The sequence below is a fragment of the Pseudophryne corroboree genome, chromosome 3 (genome assembly GCF_028390025.1).
Source record: "Pseudophryne corroboree isolate aPseCor3 chromosome 3, aPseCor3.hap2, whole genome shotgun sequence".
In the NCBI taxonomy this organism is placed as follows: Eukaryota; Metazoa; Chordata; class Amphibia; order Anura; family Myobatrachidae; genus Pseudophryne; species Pseudophryne corroboree.
Window position 1 is genome coordinate 595,760,051 of NC_086446.1, and position 15,290 is coordinate 595,775,340.

General features: G+C 44.7%; 1 protein-coding gene and 1 long non-coding RNA gene across 2 annotated transcripts in view; both read right to left on the bottom strand.

Moving 5' to 3' along the window:
* The window catches only part of NUDT13 (nudix hydrolase 13), a 249,504-nt gene that overhangs the window by 188,010 nt on the left and 46,204 nt on the right, over window positions 1-15,290 (bottom strand). The window lies entirely within an intron of this gene.
* On the bottom strand, window positions 233-2,029 carry LOC135058063 (uncharacterized). The gene is made up of 3 exons (XR_010244572.1): window positions 1,826-2,029; window positions 750-858; window positions 233-661 (listed from the first exon to the last, which is right to left on the bottom strand). It is a non-coding gene; the product is annotated as an uncharacterized LOC135058063 (long non-coding RNA).

Sequence of the window (15,290 nt, forward strand, 5' to 3'; positions counted from 1 at the left end):
ATCACAGAGCAAATTAGATATTGCATCTGTAATATTTTTTAAAACAATACAAAATGAAGTTGTGTGTTTTAAAAAAAATAAAAAACCATTCCTTGAACTTGTGGCCTATGTCAGTGTCCTGTACATGTTTGCCTGTCTTGATGTTGCCATAGTGCATATGTGTTTTGGTTGCTTTTTGTGATAATTTTTTGTATTTCTGGTCCTTATGTTTGTTTGAATTAAAAACCAAGCATTTCTAAATGTAAAACTGTTTATAAGCATAATGGGTGAATGTATACACAATAGCATGATTTATGAATATATATCATTTTATACAGTGTCTGAAAAAAGAAGTACTACTCGTCGGCCAGTAAATCCTAACACATCTGATGATGATGACGCTGCGGAAGCAGGTAAAGTGTCCATTGTAGTATCGGGTATGCTTGTAAAGGAATGGCCATAACAAAATTGCACTTTCATTAAAAGGTCCATCAAAAGAAGTATGGAGCAGCAGAAGTGGCTCTTCTGTAAGACATCACCACAAGAAACCTGTGGCCGAAAAGAAAGCAGGCTACCCCGCCACGAAGATTATCGTCCGTATGTTCTGTCCCCCCACTCCAAATTTTGGACACACCTCCAAGACCTCATCCACACTCCCCTCATCTTGATTGTGAGTATCAAACTGAAAAAAAAGTGTAAAATGTCAGAACATAATCATAATCAGTCATAACCGCATTAAGTCAAAAAACTTCCAAAACAAAAATACTTACCGCAGTAAGTAAAAGCTGAAATGGAATCCAAACTAAATGGCCTTGTCCACATCCAGTAAAGATATGTATGTCCACTTGAGTCATACAGTATGACATTGGGTATAAGATGCTGCAACAAAAAAGCATGTTGGTTTGTTTGTAAAAAGTAAGCTTGTTTTTAAAAAAATCTCATGTGTGCTTAAGGTAACATTGCAAAATACATTCAAAAACATTACTATGTTTGTTTGAACAAAGCTATAAGGTAACACATTATGTATTACATTGTTTTTTTATGGTGGAGTATGTGTGAGCTACAACAAAACTAAAGTGTTTGTTTTCACAATTAAGTAACCAGACATATTTGCCACAAACAGGCATATGTATGTATTTAAGCTATGAGTGATGATGTTGCTAGGCAGAATAGTTGAAAGCAACAGTGAATGACATGTGTTCCATGTGTAGTGATTTTTTATCATTTCACAAACATATGGATAGCTAACGGAGATATGTTTAACATTTCAGCTTCGAGTCCTGGGAACAGCATCTCTCCGCAACAACACCAACACAGTGACATGGAGGAGACAAACATCTTAGAAATGCAGCCATTAATGCAAGGAATGAGCCCCCCAGCACCTGTGAGTACACCACCACAGCAAAGCACACCACCACCACAACACAGCCCAACAACACCAGGAACACAAGGCCCTGATCAGGTGTTTTGGACTATTTGGGCTAGACAGCAGGCCACTAATGAAGATTGACTGCGTAAGCAGACACAAATGTTTGCAAGCCTACCATCTCACCTCAGAAGAATCTCAAGAAATCTGAGTCGACAAAATGAGCAAACAACCAGAATAGGCAATACCATGGAACTCATGCGTACAGACATTACACAGGTCATGGGCAACTTACAGCGCATAATAGAAGAACATCACAGACTAATGGAAGAACAGCACAGACTAATGAAAGAACAGCACAGACAACAGCAAAGTTATATGAGCATTTTTCAAAACAGTCAAAAGATTAATGAAAGTTTATTCAGAATAGTAGACAATCAAAATGCTGCTACACGTGAACTCAATGCCACCCTCACTAACCTGAATGAAACTTTCAGATGCATGCACCAACAGCAAACAACCAGCAGTTCTGGTACGACTACTCCAAATATCACGCCAGTCTCATCACCACCAAGACGGTCCACCAGAGCACGCCAACATGACAGTGCTAAAGGCAAAGGCCAGGACAAGCAGCCACCAAAAAAAACGTAAAAAAAACAAGTTAGACATTTGTGATAATTAACTCAAAATAGTTAGCAAGTGTTTTTGATGGTTTACAAAATATCACACTTAGCTCTTTGAACCTTTTTTTAACATCATTAATTATAAGTGGGCCAAAATAATTGAAAAAAATAGTACGCACATTTATTCCTTTTCTTTTTTTTTTTGTGTATTGGAGGAGGAAAATGTTGATGTAGCCACACATACATGTTAGCAGGAAGTAAACTGACCATTTGATTTTTTTTCTAATCATTACTCTTTCTAGATTCCAATCATTCTCTTTGCCTGCAGACAATCCAAATTACAATGTTAGTGATACATATCTTAGCTATCTTATCTATACAACATTACAAGATGAACTCAATTGAGTGGGGTAAAAAGCTTGTAATATGTTGCCTTTGTTTTGTTTGTAACACATTGTCCAAATGAATGTCAGTATTGTTGGGACATGTTTGTGTGTGTAAAAAATTATTAAGCATGTTTTTACACATGATGCAGAAACAAACAAATATGTACTTTTACCCAAAAAAAAATGTGTATAATAATGTATATGTGTGGCAAACTGTGTATTTACTTACACATCATCAAGTTTACAGCATCAAACATTAGGAAATAAATTATTCCTGATTACAGTAAGTTTGTGAGTCTTAAATATGATGGTGCATCACACATAGGGACACATGTATTCCTCAAGGCTAACATATTATATGTTGAGGAGTGTTTTTTGGGAACTCAGGTTCTCAAACTCGGCCATCAGGAACCCACACAGTGCATGTTTTGCAGGTCTACTCACAGAATGACAAGTGACATAATTAGCTCCACCTGTGAACCTTTTAACATATGTCTGTGAGTAATTCATACACCTGTGCTTCTACTGGGTTACGAGAAAAACATGCACTGTGTGTGGTCCTGAGGGCCGAGTTTGTTTACCTGTGCATTAGGACATTACACAAAATTATAAAGTGAACTACTAAATGGATGATGTGGGCTTGTAAGAAATTAGCACTGCAAGATTTCGAACAGTTATCCAGACTTAATGCATGCCACTCATAATCTGTTGTTTTGATATTAAAAATACACACAATACACATGCGACATTTGTTTATCATATAGCGAGGGTATGTTTGTATGTGTCAAGGAGACAGACACATTCAGAGTAATGGATTTTGTTAAAAAACACAAAACATCTATTTATGAAGACACAACAAATGAAATAAGCAAACCAAGCTTACCTTAGAAATAGTGATTTATGATCTGTTGCCTAACCTGCCTCCCTAAATCAGTACTCCAAGTATCACCAGATGTCTCTAATTCCTCGGCTTGCTGGCTGCTTTCTTCCTCCTCCTCCTCATGTGGCAGATGTTGTTGCAAACACGTTATGAAGAAAGCAGCAGCAGAACACAATTTGAGTCACCTTGGAGGGACTATACAACAAAAGGCCACCAGACTTATCCAGACACCGAAACCTAGATTTCAGCACACCAAAACATCTTTCTATCACATTCCGCGTGGACTTATGTGCATTATTGTAATTGTGTTCAGCAGGGGTATCAGGTCGGGACAATGGAGTTAGAAGCCAAGAAAAACAGCCATATCCTCCATCACCTAAAAGACAGATATCATAATGTGATTCATGTTAAGATACAGCAGCACATAAGTAACACACTGTGGTGCAGATGTATTAACCTGTAAAAGGCATAAGGAAGTGAAAAACCAGTGATATGTGCAAGGTAAAAAAGGCAGCAGACAATCTGTTCCTAAATGTTAATTTACATATTGGAGCAGATTGGCAGGTGCCTTTATCACCTTGCACAGATCACTGGTTTCTCACTTCCTTATGCCTTCTACAGGTTAATACATCTGCACCTGTATTTGGACAAAGTATACGCAGGCCTACACATATCAAATTACATACCCAGCAGCCATCCATCTGGCATTTGTCCGTCATCAAACTTATCAAAGAGGGATGACTGACTGAGGATGAAGGAGTCATGGCAGCCCCCAGGGTAACCAGCAACAACACTCATTATTTTGAGATTTGCTTCACAAACCACCTGCACATTTGTGGAGTGTTCAAAATGGCGGTTTGTATATATGTGCTGCCTGCCCCTAGGTGGTCTCAGCTGAATGTGTGTGCAATCTATGGCTCCAAGCACATTGGGCATGCCAGCCAGCTCATAGAAATCTACCCTGACGGCATGCCACTGAGACTCCTGGGTAGGGAAGCAGATTGAGGCCTCGATGTGGGGCTGCAAAACAGCCAAAACCTGTGTGAACATTTTAAAGAACAATAAACTTGAGATTATAGGACAGAACTGGCCACCGAGAAATTAAAACAAACACAAAACAGAAGAGGTAGTTAGGTATACATCACCTGTGTTAAGATTCTTGAAAATGAGGGCTGTGAGATTCCTATGACATCCCCAGACACAGCCTGAAAGCTGTCAGTAGCCATAAAGTGCAACACAGCCAGGAGTTTGTGCAGGCCTGAGACAGGGCGAGAGCGTGCTGTCTCAGGGTCTAGGCCCAGTTTGACAAGGTCATACAGACGGAAAATGTTGTTACGATTTAGACGGAACATCTGTATGACCATATCATCGGACAATGCGTTCAAGTTTAAACGCCCCCTAAAAAACCGAGGCCTGCGCAGCCTCCACGGAACCTGTACAACCTGCTGACCATGTTCAGTTTCTTGGCCCTGGGTACTTACAGGCTGATGTCTGAGTCTTAGGAATTCCACAGCACACAAAAGATCACTGGCCCACAGTCCTGCTGCCATTTCTGAGTGTAGGTGTATTGAAATGGTCCTAACATCCTTTTATAGGCATCTTAATTCAGGTGTGAGTGATTTTTTATTGGCAACACATGTAAACACGACTGAAAAAAGCAGGTCTATTTTTTTTTCCCGCTTTTTTTAACGAATCGCAAAAAAATACGACCGCATTTGAGCACTCAGAGACTAACACCAAAATACGAATGAATAGTGAATTCCCGTATTCTATGAAATAACAGCCGCGTTTGACCGATGGTCTATTCATACGTATTTCGGGACGTTGTCATTCAAACCATTACGAATAGACCAGACACTGCCGAGATTGGTGCTTAGTGAATTCCCGGATTGGGACTTAGAAAAAAAAACACAAATCGGACAAACTCGGATTTTTAGTAAATACTGGCCTATGTGTTTACCCAATAGCGCGGTAATACTATTATTTGCTGCCAATTATGTGCCCCCCCCCCTCTTCTCTGAAACCCCCTTTCACCGTGGATAAGCAGGGAAGAGTCCGGGGAGCTTCCTCTCAGCTGTGCTGTGGAGAAAATGGCGCTGGTGAGTGCTGAGGGAGAAGCACCGCCCCCTCGGCGGCGGGCTTCTGTCCCACTTAAATATAATAAAAACTGGTGGGGGCTCTTTATATATACAGTGCCTAGCTGTATATATATCTCTTTTGCCAGAAATGAGGTTTATATTGCTGCCCAGGGCGCCCCCCCTGCGCCCTGCACCCTTACAGTGACTGCCGTGTGTGAGGTGTGTGGGAGCAATGGCACACAGCTGCACTGCTGTGCGTTACCTCAGTGAAGATCATGAAGTCTTCTGCCGCCTCTGAAGTCTTCTTTTCTTCTCATACTCACCCGGCTTCTATCTTCCGGCTCTGTGAGGAGGACGGCGGCGCGGCTCCGGGACGAACTCCAGGGTGAGACCTGTGTTCTGACTCCCTCTGGAGCTAATGGTGTCCAGTAGCCTAAGAAGCAGAGCCTTGAAACTCACAGAAGTAGGTCTGCTTCTCTCCCCTCAGTCCCTCAATGCAGGGAGTCTGTTGCCAGCAGGCTCCCTGAAAATAAAAAACCTAACAAATATACTTTCTGTCAGAAAGCTCAGGAGAGCTCTCTGAAAAGCACCCAATCTCCACTGGGCACAGTATCAAACTGAGGTCTGAAGGAGGGGCATAGAGGGAGGAGCCAGTGCACACCAGATCTAAAGTCTTTCTTAAAGTGCCCATGTCTCCTGCGGAGCCCGTCTATCCCCATGGTCCTTACGGAGTCCCCAGCATCCTCTAGGACGTAAGAGAAATTCCGGTTGGATCGCGATTTGCGATAAAACCTGAATTAGCCCCAAAATTCGGTGTTCCACGTGCAGAGATTGAAAATTTGTCTGAAGGAGCCGTTCTGCTTTCTAACAAGAAACAGGTTAGAAAAGGTTCACTGTGCTGTTTTACTTATGGGTGTTGTGACAACCATTCGGCTGAGAAAACTAATTAAGGCTTCTCTGAGCACATTTTGAGGACTATTTACATATTTGTTAAGTTGGAATAAAACCCAAGTTTCCGGTCTAACAAGTATCAAGACCAAAGTGCATGGAGGGGTCCCCGCAGCCTCACACCCCCGCGCGCGCCACGGCTGCTGCGCCGGAGACAGCTCCCTGTAACCCCTGCACTGTAGCTGTGCGCTGCTTCCTAACATATAACAAAAAAAAAGAATAAAACAGTTATTATACTAACAACTGTGGCCTCACTCCAAGGCACCTAAAACGAGGGTGTGGTTTGAGTTGTTATGTACCCTTTTGCTCAATCATTTCCCTTCTACCCCCTTACCTGTCACTGCCCTCAATCACATCCCTCACTACCCCTTTACCTGTAACTGCCCTTATGTACCCTGTCCCTCAATCACATCCCTCACTACCCCTTTACCTGTAACTGCCCTTATGTACCCTGTCCCTCAATCACATCCCTCACTACCCCTTTACCTGTAACTGCCCTTATGTACCCTGTCCCTCAATCACATCCCTCACTACCCCTTTACCTGTAACTGCCCTTATGTACCCTGACCCTCAATCACACCCCTCACTATCCCCTTACCTGTCACTACCCTTATGTACCCTGTCCCTCAATCACACCCCTCACTATCCCCTTACCTGTCACTGCCCTTATGTACCGTGTCCCTCAATTACATCCCTCGCTACCCCTTTACCTGTAACTGCCCTTATGTACCCTGACCCTCAATCACACCCCTCACTATCCCCTTACCTGTCACTACCATTATGTACCCTGTCCCTCAATCACACCCCTCACTACCCACTTACCTGTCACTGCACTTATGTATGAATACATCAGTTACAGAGGGAAAAGGGCCCTAATTTGCACACCTTAATTAGGTAGTGAGGTGCTACTCTGCTTGAGACTTCGTAAAGTGTACAGAGGGAAAAGGTAGCAGGTGCGCTGTCTCACACTAGCTCAACCTGTAGTAACCAGAGGCACTTAGCATATTCCTGGCCAGGGCTATGAGCTTACCAACCGCATCAAGGTAGCCTCTCATTGGGTAAGTCCCTAACACTAACTATAGGGGTTCAGGTCCGGGGGGCAGGACACCCCAGAGCCACCCAGCCAGACAACCCCAGGGCATCGCAGGAGTGATAAAAATATAGGGTTAAAGAGGTAGGAGCAGCTGTTGCTGCATGTGTGAATAATGTGAGGAGTAAAAGAAAATTATGTGAAGGTGTTACATATATATAAAACAAACTATAAGGGCCATGGAGTGATGAAATAGTGTTAAATTGCGATGCCCCAGGGTCACCCAGCCACGGCAGGCACAGGGAGCCCCGCACCCCAGAGAATTCCCCCCATTGTGGACTGCCATATTAAACAAAATGTAGGAGTCTTACCTCAGTGTGCTCATTCAAATGTAAAGGCTAGAGTGTTGGACTATTTAAAATCAGAGGGGTGGGTGGGGCAGGGTGCTAAATTAGGGTGAAGGTGTCTCCTACCTTCAAAAATGTATGAATACATCAGTTACAGAGGGAAAAGGGCCCTAATTTGCACACCTTAATTAGGTAGTGAGGTGCTACTCTGCTTGAGACTTAGTAAAGTGTACAGAGGGAAAAGGTAGCAGGTGCACTGTCTCACACTAGCTTAACCTGTAGTAACCAGAGGCACTTAGCATATTCCTGGCCAGGGCTATGAGCTTACCCACCGCATCAAGGTAGCCTCTCATTGGGTAAGTCCCTAACACTAACTATAGGGGTTCAGGTCCGGGGGGCAGGACACCCCAGAGCCACCCAGCCAGACAACCCCAGGGCATCGCAGGAGTGATAAAAATATAGGGTTAAAGAGGTAGGAGCAGCTGTTGCTGCATGTGTGAATAATGTGAGGAGTAAAAGAAAATTATGTGAAGGTGTTACATATATATATATAAAACAAACTATAAGGGCCATGGAGTGATGAAATAGTGTTAAATTGCGATGCCCCAGGGTCACCCAGCCACGGCAGGCACAGGGAGCCCCGCACCCAAGAGAATTCCCCCCATTGTGGACTGCCATATTAAACAAAATGTAGGAGTCTTACCTCAGTGTGCTCATTCCAAATGTAAAGGCTAGAGTGTTGGACTATTTAAAATCAGAGGGGTGGGTGGGGCAGGGTGCTAAATTAGGGTGAAGGTGTCTCCTACCTTCAAAAATGTATGAATACATCAGTTACAGAGGGAAAAGGGCCCTAATTTGCACACTTAATTAGGTAGTGAGGTGCTACTCTGCTTGAGACTTAGTAAAGTGTACAGAGGGAAAAGGTAGCAGGTGCACTCTCTCACACTAGCTTAACCTGTAGTAACCAGAGGCACTTAGCATATTCCTGGCCAGGGCTATGAGCTTACCCACCGCATCAAGGTAGCCTCTCATTGGGTAAGTCCCTAACACTAACTATAGGGGTTCAGGTCCGGGGGGCAGGACACCCCAGAGCCACCCAGCCAGACAACCCCAGGGCATCGCAGGAGTGATAAAAATATAGGGTTAAAGAGGTAGGAGCAGCTGTTGCTGCATGTGTGAATAATGTGAGGAGTAAAAGAAAATTATGTGAAGGTGTTACATATATATATAAAACAAACTATAAGGGCCATGGAGTGATGAAATAGTGTTAAATTGCGATGCCCCAGGGTCACCCAGCCACGGCAGGCACAGGGAGCCCCGCACCCAAGAGAATTCCCCCCATTGTGGACTGCCATATTAAACAAAATGTAGGAGTCTTACCTCAGTGTGCTCATTCCAAATGTAAAGGCTAGAGTGTTGGACTATTTCAAATCAGAGGGGTGGGTGGGGCAAGGTGCTAAATTAGGGTGAAGGTGTCTCCTACCTTCAAAAATGTATGAATACATCAGTTACAGAGGGAAAAGGGCCCTAATTTGCACACCTTAATTAGGTAGTGAGGTGCTACTCTGCTTGAGACTTAGTAAAGTGTACAGAGGGAAAAGGTAGCAGGTGCACTGTCTCACACTAGCTCAACCTGTAGTAACCAGAGGCACTTAGCATATTCCTGGCCAGGGCTATGAGCTTACCCACCGCATCAAGGTAGCCTCTCATTGGGTAAGTCCCTAACACTAACTATAGGGGTTCAGGTCCGGGGGGCAGGACACCCCAGAGCCACCCAGCCAGACAACCCCAGGGCATCGCAGGAGTGATAAAAATATAGGGTTAAAGAGGTAGGTGTAGCTGTTGCTGCATGTGTGAATAATGTGAGGAGTAAAAGAAAATTATATGAAGGTGTTACATATATATAAAACAAACTATAAGGGCCATGGAGTGATGAAATAGTGTTAAATTGCGATGCCCCAGGGTCACCCAGCCACGGCAGGCAGAGGGAGCCCCGCACCCCAGAGAATTCCCCCCATTGTGGACTGCCATATTAAACAAAATCCTACCTCTTTAACCCTATATTTTTATCACTCCTGCGATGCCCTGGGGTTGTCTGGCTGGGTGGCTCTGGGGTGTCACTGCCCTTACTTACCCTGTCGCTCATTCACACCCCTCACTACCCCCTGACCTGTCACTACCCTTATGCACCCTGCCCCTAAATCACTTCCCTTCTAGTACGGAACGGACTTTCTCCTCCTGCTGCGGCCCCCTGCTAGCAATGTTGTGGTGTGAAATCGCTCCCCAGATTGCTGGGCGAGCTGCATTCTGGGGCGCAAGTGCCAGAATTAAAAGTGTGAGAACGGTAACATTGTTCCCCTCTCCCCAGAACAACTATGCTGATATCTGGGTGTGATCAGCTGCAGCAGGAGGAACTGATGATCAGTCACCACTGTGACCCACGCTCTGCTGCGCTCTGCAATAAGGTGAGGGGGAGGGGCTATCATGGGGGAGGCGTAATGTGCGGGACATCTTTTGGCATTGGTGGGGATACAGTATATTTCTTGGCTGGGGAGGGGGTAATACAGTATACATAAAAACAAAATAACCTATATAATGACAAATTGGGTGGGGGGCACACACACACACACACACACACACACACACACACACACACACACACACACACACACACACACATACTGTAGGTGGGACCCAATAAAATCTGGGGGTAAAGGTGTTGGCTCTGCACACAGGCATCTACTGGAAGAGGCTATTTCTACTTGGGTGAGGTAAGTATTCTATAATAGTGGCCTATGGACATGGGGGTTGGGGTGCAAAACAACCCATAAGTATATTTATTTTGATAAATTATTTAAAAAAATACACTTTGAACTTTATAAAAATTACAATTTCTGCCGTTTTTTTGGGGGGGGGGGGGGGGGGGGGGGGGGAATTTGTCAGTAAAGTGGTTAAGAAATCTGAACACACGAACTGCCTGAGGATGCGTGTTGACTGGATGGTTAACTGAAACACTGGACTATAGTATTTGTTAGGTCTCATTTATGCACATGTATCTAGATGCCCAATGGTCCTTATTCAGACCCTGTCGCAGCCACTGTGCTCGCACAAACGGCAGCTTACCGCTGTCTGCTCATGCGCAGGGGCTGTAGTGCGGCCCCCAGCATGTGATTTTAGTGGTCGCAAATTTTGCTAAGATTGCAAAATCTGCGACCAACTCTGAATAACACCCAACGTGCAATGACTGATAGAAAATGTTCAGCAATTAGCATTTAAGTGTACTGTGTCCTTGAGTGATGACGTTTGCTGCAAGATTTGAACCTAAATGTAATACTAGTTAATGAGGGGTATAGTATGGTATGCCGGCAGCCGGGCTCCCGGCGACCAGCATGCCGGCGCCGGGATCCCAACCACCAGCATAGCGACAGCGTGGCGAGCGCAAATGAGCCCCTTGCGGGCTCACTGCGCTTGCCGCGCTGCGGGCACGGTGGAGCGTGTTTATTCTCCCTCCAGGGGGGTCGTGGACCCCCAAGAGGGAGAAAAAGTGTCGGTATGCCGGCTGTCGGGAACCGGCGCCGGTATACTGTGCACCTGGATCCCGACAGCCGGCAAACTGAAGACCACCCGTTAATGAGAACTGTTGCTACCACTGACCATGACAATATATGCAAGTCACCCTGCATGTGGCCTAGTATAGATTACTATGCATGATTTAAGGCAGTGTGTATCCAACATATAAAGCTCACTAGTCAATTGTGAATTGTTAATCTGTCGTTTTGCTTGCCAGCCATGTACTGTAGTAATTGATTTAAAAGATTATTCATTACACAAATGGAAGCAGCTGTTCCCATCTGGAAATGCCCAATGTCAGGACAATACCTCTCTTTAAGCTAATGTCTGCATAATCACACGTTTTTCCAAGCCAGGAACAACTTTACTTTTTTTGTGCATAAAAAATAAACCCTCTTCTTCTAACAACAAAATAAATACTGTTTGCAACACCATTTATTTTCATGCAGATCACAGCGTAATGGGACAAACTTCTCACAAAACAGCTGTGATCTCCACTGGATTCATTAGAGCCAAAATTAGATACGGGTGTGGTATGTTAGATAGAATAGACTTACAGTGTCTAGATCGACCACTATTGGTCGACAGTAAGTAGGTCGACATGGTTACCACGTCGACAGGGACTCTATGTCGACATGAAAAAAGGTAGACATGAGTTTTTTACATTTTTTTTGTTGTCGTTTTCTTCGTAGAGTGACATGGAACCCCAATTAGTGCACCGTGTCCGCTCACCATGCTTCGGGCAAGGTGCCTCGCTCCACTACCGCTGCACTTGGCACAGGCTACCGTTCCCAATTGTAGTCCAAATTGTAGTTCAAAAAATGAAAAAACGTGAAACACTCATGTCGACCTAGTACATGTCGACCTAGAATCCCTGTCGACCTAGAAACCATGTCGACCTACTTACTGTCAACCAATAGTGGTCAACCTAGACACTGTCGACCTAGAGACCAGAACTCATTAGATACATAGGATCTCATTCAGCTTCAGTTGCAGTTCTGTGATTGTAGCACAGGACATGCCGTCCATGATACGTTCGCAACGCTGCTAGTGCAGCTGCAGAATTGCAAATGCATCGGAAAAATAGAGCATCATCGACAGTTGCGGACGAACCAGGGCTACTCATAATAAGAATGCAGTCGCATTGGGCGCAATGTTTTGCGTTGCAACAATCGCAGAGGACATCAGAGGCGCACCCCGAAAAAGGCTATGACACACCTGCGTTTCCTCAACCACTCCCTGCAAATGCTGTGTGTACGCCCACGAACACCCGCCACCTGTCAATCAACCTGTGATCACATCCCAGCCAGATACGAACACAGAAGAATCACAAATCGTGGGCCACACACATGCAATGCATTTGCAATACATGCACAGTAGTACGATAATCAGCTAATTCGTAATTTTGCTAAATTGCAACTGAGCCTAATAAGGCCCATAAGGCGGTATCCAATAAGCCATGGCGGCTAGTTACCTCCCCCGGGGTTATCCAATCATTGGGGATTTCGTTTTGCCTGCCTAAAGGTGTGTACACATGATGAGATTTGGGCTAACACCAATTCTCACTATGCGACAGGGACTAAGGGGGTCATTCAGACCTGATCACACGCTGCAGTTTTTTGCAGCCGTGCGATCGGATCTAAACAGCGCATGCGTGGGGGCCGCAATGCGCAGGCGCGTCGCTGGCCGGCGACGGACGGTGCCGGGCAGCGATGAAAACAATGACTGTGCTTGCGATACTGACTATGTGTGAATTTGGCTAAGTGTCAATTTTGACGATATTATCAAAATTGACTTGCCTGCACAGTCTATATATTCTTGCGATGCCGACCGCGCGGGACCACGCATCGGCATCGCATCGGGATCGCAAGGTTACTTTCACCTTGCGATCTGCACTCACTTTACTTACGATTTTGACTATATAGTCAAAATCGTAAGAAAATATCTCACCGTGTGTACACACCATTAGACAGGCAAATTCAAATCACGATAAGTAGTACTTCCCCCCCTCCCCCCCCCCAATTTCCGATGCGAAAACACACAGATACATGCATTTTCGCCTGAAAATTTAAAGTTTGTCAATCGTAACTGGATAGGCCGAAAAAGAAATTGCCAATTCTATTACATGTGATGTAAGATTGCATAATACAGTTTGCGGTAAGTGCAGAACACATATGTACCATACCTACAGTAGCCTAACATTGTGCACTTTTCTGTGCAAGGTAAAATATACAATGTAGGAGCGATGTACAGAATATGTAGAGTACTGCTTCCAGCAGTCATACACTGTCTAAATGGCACACCACGCCTACACTGAATTTAATTGATAAGCTTCTACAAAATATGCCTCGTTTGTTGTATTTATTTAACAGATTGTACAGTGACTGCAGTGCATCTAGCAAAGCAGCTATGTAGATTCCCTTAGCCAAAATTAGACAACTCATTAAAAGGTGTTCACATCTCATTATTCTAAAATGTTAGTACTGTGGGAAAAGAGTGCTTAAAACACTAGGCGCGATTCAGACCTGATCGCTGCTGTGTGTTTTTGCAGGGCGGCTGACTGTCGATCAACTGCGCATGTGTACGGATCGCAATGCGCATACGCGAGGCCAAACTGCGAAAGGATCCAGCGTCTTTTTTGATCGCTACGCGTACGCAAGTGGAATGACAGGAAGGGGACGTTTGTGGGTGGTAACTGGCAGTTTTCTGGGAGTGTCAGGAAAAACGCAGGAGTTTTCAGGGAGGGTGTGTGATGTCAGCTCCGGCCCAGTATAACCTGTTGCTATCACACTGTAGGAGTAAGTCCTGAGCTACGCACAGAATTAAAAAAACATTAGATGGTGAGTGAGTTGCGAACGAATTTGCAGATGACCGGTGTACGCAGAGCTTTTCGCACGTCACACGCAGACTTGCACGGGGTGGTTATTCACTCTGTTTGGGCGGAGACTATGTGATCGCAAACCTCTGCAAATTTGCAGAGGAGCGATCAGGTCTGAATCGGACTCACTGTGCGACAGGACACCAGGTGGTTTAAAAAATGGCTTGTGTGACATCTTTCCATTTTACTTACAATAAATAGACAGAGACATTAGACTTTGATAAAAACAAATGGCAGATAAGAAACATTTGGCAGATAAGAAACATTTGGCCCTAAACACATTTACGATACATGCACACACTAGGGTTTATTTTTGTTGGGAGCCAATTAACCTACCAGCATATTTTTGGATTGTGGGATGAAATCAGAATACCCAGAGAAAACCCACGCAAGAACAGTATAATATAAACTCTACACAGTTAGGGCCACAGTGGGAAGTAAACCCATGAACTCAGTGCTGTGAGGCAGTAATACTAACCATTACACCATTAAAAAATAGTAATTTAATACATACAGGTAATTCCTTTTCTCGTAGTCCATAGTGGATACTGGGGAATTCTAGATTACCATGGGGTATAGATCAGGTCCACTAGAGCCTGGCATTTTAAGAAATGAATAGCTTGTGCTGGCTCCTCGCCTCCACGCCCCCCCCCCTAGCAGTCTCAGTCCAGGAAACTGTGCCCAAGGAGACGGACATTCTTTGAGAGAAGGATAGAACACATAGGGGGTAATTCTGAGTTGATCGCAGCAGGAATTTTGGTAGCAGTTGGGCAAAACCATGTGCACTGCAGGGGAGGCAGATATAACATGTGCAGAGAGTTAGATTTGGGTGTGGTGAGTTCAATCTGCAATCTAAATTCCAGTGTAAAAATAAAGCAGCCAGTATTTACCCTGCACAGAAACAAAATAACCCACCCAAATCTAATGGGCCCTACACACATGCCAATATTACTGCACGATATGAACGATCTCGTTCATTAATGAACGAGATAACGTTCATATCGTGCAGTGTGGAGTCACCAGCGATGAACGATGCGCGGCCCTGCGCTCGTTCATCGCTGGTGACATGTCGGCTGTGCATGCAGGCCAATATGGACGAGATCGTCCATATTTGCCTGCACGTCTATGGAGCCGGGTGACGGGGGGAGTGAAGAAACTTCACTCCCCCCGTCACTGCCCCCCCGCCGCCGGGTCTCCCGTCGGCC